This window comes from Triturus cristatus, chromosome 1_2 (genome assembly GCF_964204655.1).
Source record: "Triturus cristatus chromosome 1_2, aTriCri1.1, whole genome shotgun sequence".
NCBI lineage: Eukaryota > Metazoa > Chordata > Amphibia > Caudata > Salamandridae > Triturus > Triturus cristatus.
The window spans coordinates 723008924-723023448 of NC_140580.1; positions in this window are offsets into that span (position 1 = coordinate 723008924).

Below are 14525 nucleotides of genomic sequence, written 5' to 3' on the forward strand. Positions count from 1 at the left end.
CAGGTATTAGTCAGCACCGTAGTCGCATACGTAGATCGGTTCCCAATGCCCCTCTGGTGTCGCACTACAATGAGAAAAGTCACACTGCAGACGAACTAAGATGGCAAGTAATTGATGTCGCCACTCTACCAGAGAGGGGAGGTGACATTACACACATACTACAACGCAATGAGTGTAATTGGATTGACAGAGTCAACTCACTAGATGATGGTCTTAACTCTGCTGAGGAATGGAGGGGGTATGTCACCATCCTCCAATAAGAACTTAATATTGATTATTCGTGTACTAATCCGAGACCAAAGGTGAAATGCCATTTTGGTATGAAATATGAAGTATTTTAATGTTCACTGTTTAATTTTATCTCTCACACTATTCCTAACAAATGGTTTTACTTATACCAAATCATATGTAATGTAATATGAAGTTCTCTCAAAAATATGTAAATGATGACTAATAATTATGATACTGTCCTTGATCATGATCAAAATTCCTGCATCTGTTCCCTTTGCATAAGAATTTAGTTAATGCCTCACAACATTACATGCCTCACAATATCACTTGCATTTAACAGCAGCGCAGCATTTACACTTGTGCCACAAGAACACAGAGGTCTTTCTTTACTTTCTATCCTTCACGGATACCGGGCACCGGATTGAACGGTGTTTTCCACTATCCCTAGCAAGGCCTGCCGGTTCTCAATGCAAAAAGGCGGGAAACACTGCATAAAGGAGCAGTCTTCCAAAGCGATCCCTGTCATTGTACCGTCCTTGAAGCTGACTCACGCAGCTTGGGAATACAGATGCTGTGATTCTTCGCGCACAGAATATCATCCAGGTAAGAATAACTATAACTGAAGAGTGCAATACCTTACGCTCACCACCTTCTCTAGAAACCGACCTCCCCTTTTATTAAATCCATAGACCTACACAGTGCATTGTCACTGTTTCCAGAACTTACCAGGGATTAACCATACCGCTATGGCTATAGCGAGTTGATGTAAAGAGCCGGTCGGCCAAACCGTACCCTTGACTGCCAGCCTTTCCTCACACTGAGGTAAGAGCACCTTTTGAATCAAAGTGCATCACATATCCTGCCCTGTCTCACCGCTTTCCCTTAACCATACTCTACTTCTCTCCCATTTCCCCCCGGCAGTACCCGGACTGGTCCTCTTGTGAGTAATACCCTTTCACTTCTCACTTGTGGCACATCACTAGTTCACAAGGCTGCGCATTAAGCAATCCAGGTAATTCACACTCCATGTCCCCCCTTTTTTATTTCTCGCATTTGTGCCGGTACATGGGCCTTATGCTCTTATTATTTCATTATAGATGTCCCTGCATCACTAGTCCTGAGGAGATCCCATACTGATAAAGGGTCGAAACGCCGTCGACAAGCTGAAAGAGCGAACCATTGCCCAGCGCGTATTATTATATACAGTTGCTGTTTACAAAGAAATTATAGAAGAATGGCCGCCTTTTAAGATTTATGGAAACCTTGTATATAAATATACACCCTGTCACTTACGATTAGGTTCCATTTTTCACTTTGGGACACAGTGCACAAATATCTGTTCTATTGTAAATTTAAACAAAGTATATAATAAGTCTGTTGTGTTTATAAAACAAGTCATAATTGTACAAATGTGTTGGTGGTTCCTCCGCCACCTGTGGAGGATCCCGGCCTGGGCCACGATGCCAGTGATGATAAAGATGAGGGGGACGTCCGCTCACAGCTCATCAACAACTTCTTCACCTGAATGTGAGTTTACAGGGTTGTTATGTCAATGTATGGAGTTATCCTGGAATATGTTATGGCTGCTCTGTTGCTGCCTGAGTGTGTCTGTGTGCCACTTGACTGGATGCGTGCAGTGATGTGTCCATTCCGGTGGTGTGTACTCCACAATAGTGTAGTACTGCTAACTTGTTTCTGTGTATGTTTCTTGTGACATGTTTTGTGCATGTGTATTGCATTTCTCTCCTGGTCTGCTGTGCTTTTGACTGTGTCTTGTGTCTGTCCTTCCCAGGGTACTTTGCCTGTTGTTTGGTCAACACTGACCCCCAACACCCAGAATCCAACACCAGTGTGGGAGTAGTCAATTGCCAACAAGTGATGTGCCACACACCCCTGGACTTCAATCCTCAGATACTCTGTGACCGTGTGTCCACCGTAACGTACAATTGCCTTGCAACTATTTTTGAATAAACATGTTGCTTTGGGAGGTGTTGCTGGTGGTGCTGCCTGTAGCTTCCGTGGGGTCCTGTGTCCCTGTGCTGTGGGTGTTCAGTGGCCTTGGTCTGTCCGTGTTGGTGGGGATGCCCTGTTGGTTTCCAGATGCTGGAGGCGTGGGTACAGGGGGTGCAGATGTTGATGCTGCTGGTGCTGCATGATGACTCACACCGAAGGTGCCTGGTTGTTCCTCGTCATCCGAAGAGGACAGAGACAGAGTCAAACCAGAGAGCTCAGTGTCCACCAGAGTCTGGGACTGGGAATCCTCTTCATTTGGTGCTGTGTCCCCAGCACCACCTGTATTTGGAAGAGACACACAATTTAAGTTATGTTTCTACAGGCATCAATGGTTCACAAACATGACATTTTCTACTGTACGAACGGATGCCTGCCTGTACACTGCTTTTTTCCGGCTTGTCACGGACAGAGATTGATATTGTTGTTGCACATTGCCCAGCCATAAAGAAAAAGAAACATTTCAATGTGCATGTCGAAGTGTGTGCATGCCCAGCTCATTGATAGATGTGTCTGTACCTGACCATTACTACTCAAGGGCCATCACGTTGCTGACACAGGTGTGTCATCCCTGTACACATGGACATACGTGCAATTCCACTGGGGATATGTTGTACTATTGGGGCATGTGTCGTAGCAGAGTTTGCTAGTGTTTGTGTGCCACATTGGTGTATTGGTATGTCCTGGTCACAGTCCGGTATGCCTGTGATCTCTTTGGAGGAAGTGTTTTCTTCCAGTGTTCCTATTTCCCATCTCATTCCATACAAGTGATGATGTTACCATCGTTAATGAGTCTGGTGCTGAGTTTTGTATGTGGATATGTGGTTTGGCTTGTCAATGTTCCCCATGTTGACATGGATTGGGCAAGGTAGCACTCTGGCTTTTAATGTTCATGACAGTGAGGGCCGTTGGTGTGTGTGTTGCAGTTTGGCTGCTGTGAGTAGCATGTCTCCTCCAATGCTGTCCAGGTTTGACCTTGTGTCTACAGTGTCTATGTCAGTGAGTGGTGTGTTTCAGCACGATGTAGGGGTGGAATGCAGCTCACAACAGCACCTAGTGTGAATGAGACCATGCTATGGTGTCGGCTATATTGGTGTGTCCATTCCATTCACTGTCATATGTCCCCTGTCAAGGATGTATATGTGAGTTCCTGTGTGTTTTGGACAATGTACCATATATATGGCTCTCCACATTTGTCATCTGCAAGACACACCTCCCCTGCCCGGCCAGGGGGCACCCCTGGACACTGCATCCCCAGACAATTATTTAGAACATATGGTTGCAATGGCTGTGTGTGCGACCGGGTTTTGTTTGGTCAGTGCATATGTGTGATTGTCAGCCATATCATTTCTCAGGCCCAGTGTCAGACATCTTGTCAGTCCCTTCCCACTCCCTGTGGGGCGAGCATGTTTCAGTGTGAGCTTGCTGGGCCATGTGGGTGGGTGGGGATTGTCTGTGACTGCAACTCCCATCATGCTCTTGGCTACACCCCCCTTCCCAGCATGCCCATACTTCCTCCCTCTTGACTCTGCTTCCCTGTGAGGGGGTGTGACAGCAATGGCAAGATGGCTGACTGTGAAGTCCTGGTGTTTGTTGTTGCCCAGTTCCCAGCATGGCCTTGTGCTCCCCACAACAGAGCCCAGTGTCAGACATCTTGACCGTCCCTTCCCACTCCCTGTGGGGTGAGCATGTTTCAGTGTGAGCTTACTTGGCCATGTGGGTGGGTGGGGATTGTCTGTGACTGCAACTTCCATCATGCTCTTGGCAACACCCCCTTTCCCAGCATGCCCATACTTCCTCCCTCTTGACTCTGATTCCCTGTGATGGGGTGTGACAGCAATGGCAAGATGGCTGTCTGTGAAGTCCTGGTGTTTGTTGTTGCCCAGTTCCCAGCATGGCCTTCTGCTCCCCACTACAGAGCCCAGTGTCAGACATCTTGACCATCCCTTCCCACTCCCTGTGGGGGGAGCATGTGCCAGTGTGAGCTTGCTGGGCCATGTGGGTGGGTGTGGATTGTCTGTGACTACAACTCCCATCATGCTCTTGGCTACACCCCCCTTCCCAGCATGCCCATACTTCCTTCCTCTTGACTCAATGGCAAGATGGTTGACTGTGAAATCCTGGTGTTTGTTTGCCTACAAGTCCAAAGAGAGCCCCTGTGCTTCACACAGCAGCACCCAGTACGGGGTATCTTTTGCTGATATTTCACTGAGGTGTGGGTCAATGCATTCTACCCGGTGAGTTGTGTGGAGTTTGTGTTGGGGGGTGTCTCCACATGCTGGTAAGTATAGTCAGAGCTGTCAGTCCTCCTTCCCAACCGGCCAGACATCCCACCATGAAACGTGCTTCCATTGGAGGGCGTGCATGTTGTCTTTCAGGATGTCAATCAGTGGTGTCCTGCTTCTAATTTGCACACAACCCCTACCAGGGCCTTGTGCTCCCCACAGCAGGACCCAGTGTCAGCCATCTTGTCAGTCATTTTCCACTCCCTGTGATGTGGGCATGTTTTAGAGAGGTCTTGATGGGCCAATTTTGAGGGGGAGCATTAACTGTGACTACAAACCCCATCATGCTTTTGGATACACTCACTTCACCTGCATCCCCACTATTCCTTCCTGTCAGTCAGCTGCACTGTGAGGTAGTGTGTTTGTGGGGGCAAACTGTCTGGCAGTGTTTATTTGGCTTTGTGTCACTGCTTTGCTCTATTTGTTTGTAGGTTGCTACATGTCATGACACAGTTCCAAGTCACTATGAGATGGCAGGTATTGTGTTTGTCTGACTAGCATACACATCTTGGGATGATTATCTATTGGTTACTGTGGCTTTGCTTGCGGTGCATGGTTTCACTGTCCCCTTGCCACACAATCTTGGGTATGTTGTTTGTGTACTCACCAGGCTCTGGTATGTCTGTTAGACCATGGACGCTCTCTGGTGGTAGGATGTCCCACACCTTCTCCTCCCAGGTCCTGAAGTATACTGGTTTGGCAGTAGGGCCACCGCCAGTGGGCTGACTCAAGGTGTGATCTTTCTCGATGAGTTTCTTGACCCTCCTGCGCACGTCATACCACCTGTTCTGGATATCGTCCTTTGTGAGCAATGTTGGTGCTTGTGCGTTCACCTTGTCCACAATCCTCGACCACATCTTTATTTTCTGTGACATGGGAGTCCTTTGGACCAATGTACCAACAAATGTGGCTCTACTGTGATGATCTCGTCTACCAGCACTTCTAACTCACTATCTGTGAACTTTGGATTCTTCTTTGGGGGCATGGTGATGGGTGGTGGTGGTGAGTGATGTGATGTGTGTGTGAGGGTGCAAGTGAGGGTGGGTTAGTGTTGGTTTAGCTAGCTGTATGTGTGAGTGCTTTTGGTGAGGTGCTGATGGCGTGTGAGTTGTGTGATGGGCGAGTTGTGAGTGTGTCTGTGGTTGCTGTGTGATGGTGTTTGCTGCTGGCTGTGTCTCCTATTTGCAAAGGATCATGGTAGTGATTGATGTCCCTTATATAGGTGGAGTTGTGGGTGTGTCTTTGTCACAGGTTATTTTTTTTATATTTATTGGCTATGTCATTGCATGTTTGGTCCTTTTTTTGTCTTTTTTCCTTTGTGTTTTCTAGGCATGAAGGAGACGTTCTTCTGACCGATGTTGGCTCATGCGGGATTCTCCGCCTTGTTCACGCTGCCTATCTTCTGTGTTTCATACGCGTCAGTCGCGGAGATCTCTATTACTTGTGGGCCCGGTTTTCTGTGCGTGTCGGTCATGCGGCTTGGGCTCCGTGCGAGTCGGTCTGGTTTTACATGCATTGCATCGTACTGCGCGGGTCGGACATCGTAGGTATGTGTCGGTCGGGTTCATTCCAGGTTTGTGTCGGTCGGTGAAACTTACGTCGGTTTTCCGGCCGGATCACTATTTCCCCTACGGCTCGGTCGTACATTTCGGTTGTAATTCACACGCGTTGCATCGTACCGCACGGGTCGAATGGCGCCGGTCCGTGTCGGTCAGTCTCCGGTCCGGGTCCGTGTTGGTCGGTACGTTTTGCGATCGGAATCGGACCCTTTTTTGGGAGCTGCAGATTTGTACAGAAATCCTGTGCGTGTGGTGTATACTTTCAAACATTAAACTCAGGGCACTTACTTGGTCGAGGTTGCTCCCTCATGCCCACAGACAGCCACACAGCCAGAGATCCACACAAAGACCAGCCTAGAACGGGTAAGCTCCGTTCGATTAAGGCCTGTTGAGCTGCATGGACGTCACACAGACGGCAGTGACAGCATCCCGTTCTGGATCAGCTGGATATTCTTGTGTATGTCGGATTCTCTCTGCGCGTTCCACAAATGTATTGTGAGTACAGGAAGTTGATGTGTGCAAGCATTCGCAGTGATTACCAACACCCATGAGCAAGGGCTTGGCAGCGGCGGAGCTCGCTTTCATCAGCTGAGGTAACGAATGTCTCGCAGTGATTGACAATACCTGCCGAGTCGCCTTTCATCAGCTGAGGTAACGGGTGCCTCGGCAAAGGCTTGGCGGCGGTGAATTTTTATATTTAAAGCAACAGATTGATAAAAGATCAGAGGCAGCCGTGAACAGTAGTATTGTAAACTGCATTTAGGGCGCAGTGTAAACGGCGACATTTTGGACTACAGCTGAGAGCTGCGGTGACCTCTTTATTTGTTTTAGTTTTTGTGAGACTGGGAGATGTTGCCAATTCTTCATTTGTAATTAAGGCTCCCTGTTGTCCGTTTTTACGGAGTTTTATAGATAAATACAGACAGAAAACAAAGTGTTTTCTGTCTGCATTTATTTTTAAAAGTGGAAAAATACAGAAAAGTGTTCTTTTTTTAAGTGACTCTCCGTTCTGTCTTTCATGAATTATAGGCTGGCAGCTGGACAGCATGGGAAATTAAAAAAACAGGATGTACCTTTTTTAAATAACAGGATATGCCAACATACATTTATAGTATAATGCTTGTATATACCTGTGGATTTTTTGTTCTGTAATATTTGGCAGCTTAAATAACTAAAACACAACAGGCATCATAGTGCGCGCCTATCAGTTAAATAGATATGGAAAGGTATAGTTTTACAACTTCATTTATACTCAAAACACAAAATTAATATGAATAAATACAGATAGAATGGCCCAAATATAAATACAGATAAATACAGATGGAAATGGCCAAAAAATAAATGCCCTAAAACCAGGAGTCGTATTTGTAATTATTTAAGTGTGCGAATTGGAGATTTAGGATGTTTTTTTCTGGGCGGGTCGACCTTCATTGTGGTGTGTTATTACAAATGGATGGAAGCCACTTCAATATCAGATCCACCCAAGTTTATACAAAACCCCGGGGTACCAAGAATGGTGTGGGAATATTGGCATGATTTCTTTGAAATTTATTTGGAGACAATAGGTGGTGAAACCTTTGTTGCCTCGCGTAAAGTGGCATTATTGAAGCACAATCTTGGAGTGGAGGGCAGAAAGTTTTTACAAACATTACCTACACCTTTGCGTGCTACATCTAACCAGGCTGGTGAAGGTGAGGAGAGGTCCGATTCCGATGAGGTAGTCCCGGGTGAGTATGGCGATGTAATGAAAGCTTTACAAGACTATTATGACAAATTGACTTGCATAGACATAGAGAGGCACACGTTTTTCTCTAGAGCTCAATTGCAAGGGGAAACGGTTAAACATTACATTTCTGTATTAAGGACTTTAGCAGCTACGTGCAAATTCAAAGATTTACATGAAGAGATTATCAGGGACCAATTCATCAATAGAACAAATAACAGCAAGATTCAAGAGAGGGTGTTGGAATTGAAGGACCCATTTTTGCAAAAGACTATAGATGTGGCCAAGCGGGTGGAGAACGCATCCAAGTATGTTAGGGAACTCAAAGGTGATGTGTGAGGAAATGTGCAAGACAGTAACACGATTAATATCATACATAAAGCAAGGAAGAGAGTTGATGAACCAATATGAATGCAGCAAAGAAACACATTGAGCAAACCATCAGCTAGAAATAACAAACGTACATGCTAAGTTGCGGAAGTTATAGACATACTGCAGAATTTTACAGGTGTCCTGCTGTTAAAATTCAATGATGTAGGTGCAAGAAACAGGGAAAGTTTCCCAGAATGTGTAGAAGGGGCAACAGCGAGCCATGGAAGAGATCTGTAAATTCAGTGGAAGCAATCGAAGGAGATCGTTCGGAGGGTGAAGAATCTGATGATGTGGAAGTGTTGGTAATTTGTAAAACATTTGTAAATGATATGAGTAGGTTATCATCCTTCCAAATGCACGTTAAGAGTTAATGGGTGTGAAATAACTTTGTTGGCGGATTCATGTTCTCCTTTTACCATCATCAACAAGCAAATGTGGGAAAATGTGGGAGTGAAAAAGCTGTTGTCTCCTGATATCAAGCCTGATGGGTATTGTGGGGGAAAACTGCTGTTGGGATTTTTCAGATGTCAGCTATTATTCAAAAACTGGAAAGCAACTGGAAAAGTGTATGCTGTGGAAAAAGGAAAAGCCCTGTTGGGGTGGGAAGAGCAAAAAACGTTGGGATTAGTGCTTGATCACAACCATCCTGACCAGGTATTGTTAACTACAGAAACTGATAGCACAGCATGGAGTACAAGGTATTCTGAGTTATTCAGTGAGAAATTGGGTTGCCTCAGAAAATCTGAACACCGGATAATTTTGAAGTCTGGCTATACCCCTGTTGTGCACAAGGTAAGAAATGTACTGTTTACCTTGCTTGCACAACTGAATGAGGAGTTAGATGTGTTATGCAAAGCAAAAGTGACAGAGCCTATTGAAGCGTCCGAGTGGCTTAGTCCCAGAATTTTGGTATGTAAACTGAACAGGAATCTACGCACTTGTGTAGACTTGAGAGACCTTAACCAAAACATCTGAGTGGACCGTCATCCTTTGCTGCACATAAGTGAAAAGAAAGTGATCATAAAGTGTGCAAAATACTTTTCTACTATGGACTTGTCCAATGTATATAATCAGGTGACATTACATGAAGAGTCTAAGCATTTAACATCATTTGTGACACCGGAGGGGGTGTTCCAATTCATACGCATGCAATTTGGCTTAGCATCCCCCTCAGATGTATTTCAAAGACTTCTGTCCAGCATTCTCAAAAACATAGAGAATGTGAGGGTGTTCCAAGACGACATATCGGTCTGGGGTGCAGATGTGAATTCTCATGAATAAATCTTGAATGAAGTTTTGATGAGGTTACAGGATGCAGGACTGACAGTGAGTGCTGACAAATGCAAATTTGGAGTTTTGCAGGTTGATTACTTAGGACATATACTTTCAGGTGAAGGGGTCAAACAAACAAAAAACAGTTGGATGCCATTGAGATGAAGGAAGTGGCCCTTAGGGGCCACCCAGGTTACTTACAACCACCTGCTATGCCTTCCCAAGTAATGAAGAGTCGGTCAGACAGTAGAGAGTACAAACAAGCTTTTATTAGCAATACTCTGCAGAGGAGTCCAATCTGACCTGCACCCTAGGATGTCTTCAGAGGGACTGACCCCCCAGCAGTCTGCAACATATAATGATTCTTCCCAAGAGCCGCCAACCACGCCCACAGTGAAAAGTTACCACCCTGGTCGAACATGAACAAAGGAGGCACAGAAGGATGGGCTACCACCTGCTAGATGGGTACATGCTATCTGCAACTCAATGTTACCGCACTGAGTCTCAAGAGAGGAGCAGAACTACACACTCGGGTAGGTATGCGAGGGCAGAATGGCCTATTCATTAGTAAGTCTGGAAGCAGCCTTGAACAGAAGAGAAAATAATAACGAAATACAGTGTTCTGCTGAGGCAAGCAATACGAATAATGAGGCCTAGTTCAGGCATAGCCTAAGCCGCCTAACAAGGATTAAGAAATACAAAATGGAGTCACACTCGCTAACTAAAGCTTGCACATTACAGGGTTAACTCAGTGGGTTGCATAACGTGAATACAAATGGTGTCTATTTAGCCACACACTGCTAACCTAAAATAGCATGAAATGAGTACATAGCAGGAATGGGGTTTTCAAACCTAACAGAGAATGCCTGGTCTCCTTCCAACAAGGAAGAGAATGCCTGACCCCCTTCCAACAAGGAACAATTGTGTTCCTTTTTAGGTTTGGCAGAATTTCATTCAAAATTTAAGGGCACTAATGAAAAAAGGTGTCCCATATGTGTGTTCTGATGACTGCAAATTGTCTTTCTAAAATATTAAATCTGACATTGTCATGGCCGTGGTTTTCAAATCCTTTGATCCTTGTGACAAGACCATGATAGTGGTGGACCCAAGCGCATACGTGTTAGTGCAGTATTAATGCAGAAGAAGAATGAATGTGAACGCATTGTAGCATTTGCAACATGAACCCTCACATGAGCATAGATGACATATTCAGTTATAGAAAAGGATGCTCTGGCATGCTGGTGGGGTGTCAGTTACCTCAAAACTTATGTGTGGTGCAACAGATTCAAATTACGATCTGACCACAGACCCCTTATAGACATCTTTACAGCAAAAGGGGCCACAAAGCCACACCTAGGATTGCAAAATGGCTTTCCCGCCTCCTGGAGTACGGTTGTCAACTAGTGTATGTTGCGGGTTGCAAAAATGTAATGATTGCTTTTCACGATCACCGTTGCAAATTCAAGAGGACGATAATGAGGGCAATGATAAAGAAGAATGGTTGGTTGCAAGTGTGGATAAAATATGTGAGAGTGCAGTGAGAATGGACAAGTGGAAGCGAGCCGTGTCAGAAGATGATACGTTAAAGCAGAGGAGTGCGCATTTGGTCAACAGTTCCAGGCGATGTGTGGATGTTAAGAAGGAATATGCGGAATACAGAATGGTGTGGGCTGAGTTATCAGCTGTGGCTGGCATCATTAGAAGAGTGGACAGATTGATTGTACCAACCTGCTTGCGCGCCAGGTTTTTGGAGTTATTACACAGGGGTCACAGTAGTATGTCTGGTATGAAAAGACGTGCAAGAAGTGATTTTTGGTGGCCAGGCATGGACAAAGACATTGAGAGGTGTGTTCATGATTGTGTGGCATGCATTAGCAGCGATAAGTCCCATAAGTCTGAAGAATCCCCTATATCACCCACCACAATGCCAGGAAGACCATGAAAAAAAATGTGGCGATGGACATTTGCGGTCCTTTCAGTGTTGATGGAATTGAAAGCAAATATGCTGTTGTCCTTGTCGATTCTTTTTCCAAGTGGCCAGAAGTAGCATTTGTGAGAGCGGTCAAGTCCTCTACCATCATAGAGTTCTGCGAGGAAGTGTTCCACAGAGAAGGTTATCCAGAATGCATAATAACTGATAACGGGCCGCAATTCATAGCCAATGAATTTCAAAAGTATCTATCTAAATAAGGTGTATCTCACACAACCAATGTTAATAATCCCAGGGAGAATGGTTTGGTGGAAAGTTTTCACCCGATGTTGAAGGAGTGTGTGCAATTAGCTGAGGGATGGGTGAGGGGTGCAGGAATACAGTCAAAGAAATGTTGTGAAGTTGCCACAATACACCGCACTCTGTCACAAAAGAAATCCCTTTTGTCCCTCTCAAAGGGCAGCAAGCTTGCACTCTTGCAACACCAGCCTGGATAGATAGGTTCAGCTCGAGGTGTGCTGGAAAAAAAACATGAGCTCACAGAATTCAGCATTATCAGGAAAAGTATGTGCATAGGCATAATGACAAGTTGAAAGGGAAGGTACGTAGCTTTAAGGTGGATGACTGGGTGAGGACTTCACTCACGGGAATTCAGAGAACAAGTTTGTCTAAGTGGTCAAGCCTAAACAGGTGGTGAAAGTGGTTGATAACTGTGTGTGCTTGGAGAATGGCCAAAGATGGAACATACAGAGAGTAACGTTGAGTAATAAGTTGGAGTGTGAAAAGTGGGTGAAAGACAAGAGTGTTTTAGTTCTGGAAGGTCAGTCTAATGTTGAACAGGAATCCCACAGAGCTGAACGCATGAAGTGCAAACCAGCCTGGCAGAAGGATTTTATGTCTACTTGATCCTCCCATTGGTAGGGTCATTTTTGTGGGGTACTTTTGTTTTTGTTTCATTATGTTATGTTTAACTTCTCCTGCTATTTTTGTTTTTCTTGTTGGTATTATTGTTGTTATTAAAGGAAGGAGGTGTATGTTGCAACCTGGCAACCTAGAAACCTCACCAGCATTCTGGTAGTCGTCTCCAATGGGTTCTGGATTGCGGAACCTCAGGGGCAGAAGGCAGGCATTTGTTGAAGGTGAAGGGGTTTCTCCAGGGTAGTTCCTGTGTAACATAATAAATATCTTTGCTTCAGTCCTTGCCCTAAGAGTGCCTTCATTTAAAAAATACCTATATTCTCACTCAAGGTACAAGTGATTTACATGCACATGGGATGCCAATGGCAGTTTCTTGGTGTCACATAGCAGTGGAACTATACAAGAGAGGAGCTGGTGGGCTCACCTCTACTTAATGCAAAGTTTGACAGTCTAGTCACACCATAGATTCAAAGAACATGCTGTGCTATCACCCCGCTTAATATAATGCAAGTACAGTAGTTCAATGCCTACCATGATGACACACTTACTAAACTCTTCTAGTTCACAAAGCAGGCCTTGCACCTCGCATTACCAGGGACAGGCCAAGGCCTTTAGGCATTTGCTAGATTAGCGTGATGCCAGGGCTAAAATGCAAGTCAGGTTACCAGTTCCACACACAGTTGGCATTTCAAGGCAGGGTAAATGCCCCCATTCCAGTTCCAATAACCTCTCTACATTCACAGTAACAGCAGCAGACAATTCCATATGCCCAGGGGATTGTTTTGTAACTGTCTGTAAAGGTTGGTCAGTCAAAAAATGTAGGAATTCCATGCACAATTCATTTTCTTTTCGCAGACAACATTTGTCGGTATTTTCTGGTTATTTGCACTTTTTATATCAGTGCTGGAACACAATTATATCTTTGCGGAACAAGCACTCTAATATATTTGTACGTGTGTGGCGTTAATATTTTTAATACAATAAACCATATCAGATGCAGTAGTGGTATAATTCACGCAATTCTGTGTAGCATAATTGTGCAAAATTACGTCAAATGTACACTGAGTTTGCGAGATGTGTCTTACGCACGTCACATCATAAAAATGACCCCTGAGATGCTTTTCACGCTCAAAAACAGCACAAACAGTGTGAGCAAGCACGTGACCGTTTATTTTTTTACTCTAGCATGCTCCTGCCTAGCTATCCCCTTTTGTTTCCTGCTCGTTGTACCCCATCCAACCCAATCTATCACATTCTGCTTCACCCATCCCCTTTTTTTTTTACTATATTTCCACTTTTTTATGAATTTTCTACTTCCTCATGGGTTTATTTTATATTTTTGTTTACCGGTTTTGGTTTAAAAAATGTTTTAAACCATACCACCCAACTTATCTATGGCAGAGACAGGCAACACAGCTGGGGAATCCAGCAATCCCTGTCAGCGATGACAGAGCAAGGGGGTGACACCCCACCACATTTTTGCTGAGGCGGAGGAGGCTCTTTTTACGCATTGCCACCTAGCTCTTATGCTGACATCGAGCGGCAGGCCCAGCATGCAATTTGGCCTGGCAAAGCGATGACTGCGGGCATAAGGGAGAGTACATTGCTGCATGTGCCACTACACCGGGGCCTCCCATACCCAGCAGCAAGTGAGGCACCCTGGGCCAACATTAAAGATCGGAAGCAAAACCTGCTCAACCTGCTCGGTTTTGAAGTGGTGGGACGAAGTGAGTGATGTGAGTATAATTTGGTTTAAAATTATATGTATTACTTTTCAGGTAGCATTATATCACCGATAAGTGTATACATGATGTATATTATATATTAATAAACATATATAGAGGAAAATAATGTATACATTACATAAATATAATTGCTTATCTTAGAATGCATTTAAATACAGTTTATATAACATGCATTTTGACAATATATATAATATATAAAATATATTTTATATGTAAATATGAATGTTTTTATTTATAATATACACGTATATAATTACATGTGTGTATATGAATGTTATGCTATATAGAAACATATATATCACACATAAATGCATATAAATGAACACCTTGACATATAGATAAATAAATTATATTTTTTAAATAGATATCTATATATTTAACGGAAAATACATAAAGAAATTAACAAATGTACATAAATACGTATAATACCCAGTGCAGGTTGCCAGTGGGTAGTAGTCGATAGGATCATGTTTTCATAGG